The sequence below is a fragment of the Nerophis lumbriciformis genome, unplaced genomic scaffold (assembly GCF_033978685.3).
Source record: "Nerophis lumbriciformis unplaced genomic scaffold, RoL_Nlum_v2.1 HiC_scaffold_59, whole genome shotgun sequence".
Taxonomy (NCBI): domain Eukaryota; kingdom Metazoa; phylum Chordata; class Actinopteri; order Syngnathiformes; family Syngnathidae; genus Nerophis; species Nerophis lumbriciformis.
This window is the reverse complement of record NW_027316601.1, coordinates 212,263-215,000: the sequence shown is the minus strand read 5'-3', so window position 1 is coordinate 215,000 and position 2,738 is coordinate 212,263.

The window sequence follows — 2,738 nt, the reverse complement described above, 5'->3', positions numbered from 1 at the left end:
AGGGGAAAAACACCATATTTGTGTCCGAAAATAGCTCACTTTGACTCGGACGCGTTCCCTGTGATTTCAGCCTGTCAGACATGGTGCACATAGTAACGAGATGGAGGTGTTTTGGTCGACCAGGTAAAAAACGAAAAATCGAGAGAAGGTAAAAAGTAGGTGAAAAATTAAGCCTCTCTCGTTAAGGTACTTAGAAAAAATCCCAAAAAAAAAATGAACTCCCATTGAAATGAATGGGGAAAATTTTTTTTCTCGTTTTTTTTCTAAGTACAACAACGAGAGAAGGTAAAAAATGGTTTTTTAAGCCTCTCTCGTTAAGGTACTTAGAAAAAAACCCAGATTTTTTTTTTTCTCGTTTTTTTTCTAAGTACAACAACGAGAGAAGGTAAAAACAGGTGCTTTTTAGCCTCTCTCGTTAAGGTACTTGGAAAAAATCCGAGACATGTTTGGTCTTCCCCACTGACAGTGCGCCTTTGCTGGGTAAGTTGTGGACGTGCCAGGCACCCCCGGGACACCGGTGGAACGCGGCCGGACTCGTGGTACTCCAACCCGGGCATAATTTTGGATATTTCCCGGTCCTTTTTTTCCCCACTTTCCCAACTTTTCTTCCGAATCACAGTGCGCCTTTGCTGGGTAAGTTGTGGACATGGCAGGCACCCCCGGGACACCGGTGGAACGCGGCCGGACTCGTGGTACTCCAACCCGGGCATAATATTGGATCAAATTCGGGACTTTTGCCCACTTTCCCAACTTTTCTTCCCAATCACAGTGCGCCTTTGCTGGGTAAGTTGTGGACATGCCAGGCACCCCCGGGACACCGGTGGAACGCGGCCGGACTCGTGGTACTCCAACCCGGGCATAATTTTGGATCAAATTCGGGACTTTTGCCCACTTTCCCAACTTTTCTTCCCAATCACAGTGCGCCTTTGCTGGGTAAGTTGTGGACATTGTAGGCACCCCGAGACACTGGTGGAACGCGGCGGGACTTGTGGGACTCGAACCTGGGTGTGATTTTGGACCAAATTCGGGACTTTTGCCCACTTTCCCAACTTTTCTTCCCAATCACAGTGCGCCTTTGCTGGGTAAGTTGTGGACATTGTAGGCACCCCGAGACACTGGTGGAACGCGGCGGGACTTGTGGGACTCGAACCTGGGTGTGATTTTGGACCAAATTCGGGACTTTTGCCCACTTTCCCAACTTTTCTTCCCAATCACAGTGCGCCTTTGCTGGGTGCGTTGTGGACATTGTAGGCACCCCGAGACCCTGGTGGAACGCGGCGGGACTTGTGGGACTCGAACCTGGGTGTGATTTTGGACCAAATTCGGGACTTTTGCCCACTTTCCCAACTTTTCTTCCCAATCACAGTGCGCCTTTGCTGGGTGCGTTGTGGACATTGTGGGCACCCCGGAACCCTGGTGGAACGCGGCGGGACTTGTGGGACTCGAACCTGGGTGTGATTTTGGACCAAATTCGGGACTTTTGCCCACTTTCCCAACTTTTCTTCCCAATCACAGTGCGCCTTTGCTGGGTGCGTTGTGGACATTGTAGGCACCCCGAGACACTGGTGGAACGCGGCGGGACTTGTGGGACTCGAACCTGGGTGTGATTTTGGACCAAATTCGGGACTTTTGCCCACTTTCCCAACTTTTCTTCCCAATCACAGTGCGCCTTTGCTGGGTGCGTTGTGGACATTGTAGGCACCCCGGAACCCTGGTGGAACGCGGCGGGACTTGTGGGACTCGAACCTGGGTGTGATTTTGGACCAAATTCGGGACTTTTGCCCACTTTCCCAACTTTTCTTCCCAATCACAGTGCGCCTTTGCTGGGTGCGTTGTGGACATTGTAGGCACCCCGGAACCCTGGTGGAACGCGGCGGGACTTGTGGGACTCGAACCTGGGTGTGATTTTGGACCAAATTCGGGACTTTTGCCCACTTTCCCAACTTTTCTTCCCAATCACAGTGCGCCTTTGCTGGGTGCGTTGTGGACATTGTAGGCACCCCGGAACCCTGGTGGAACGCGGCGGGACTTGTGGGACTCGAACCTGGGTGTGATTTTGGACCAAATTCGGGACTTTTGCCCACTTTCCCAACTTTTCTTCCCAATCACAGTGCGCCTTTGCTGGGTGCGTTGTGGACATTGTAGGCACCCCGAGACACTGGTGGAACGCGGCGGGACTTGTGGGACTCGAACCTGGGTGTGATTTTGGACCAAATTCGGGACTTTTGCCCACTTTCCCAACTTTTCTTCCCAATCACAGTGCGCCTTTGCTGGGTGCGTTGTGGACATTGTAGGCACCCCGAGACACTGGTGGAACGCGGCGGGACTTGTGGGACTCGAACCTGGGTGTGATTTTGGACCAAATTCGGGACTTTTGCCCACTTTCCCAACTTTTCTTCCCAATCACAGTGCGCCTTTGCTGGGTGCGTTGTGGACATTGTAGGCACCCCGGAACCCTGGTGGAACGCGGCGGGACTTGTGGGACTCGAACCTGGGTGTGATTTTGGACCAAATTCGGGACTTTTGCCCACTTTCCCAACTTTTCTTCCCAATCACAGTGCGCCTTTGCTGGGTGCGTTGTGGACATTGTAGGCACCCCGGAACCCTGGTGGAACGCGGCGGGACTTGTGGGACTCGAACCTGGGTGTGATTTTGGACCAAATTCGGGACTTTTGCCCACTTTCCCAACTTTTCTTCCCAATCACAGTGCGCCTTTGCTGGGTGCGTTGTGGACATTG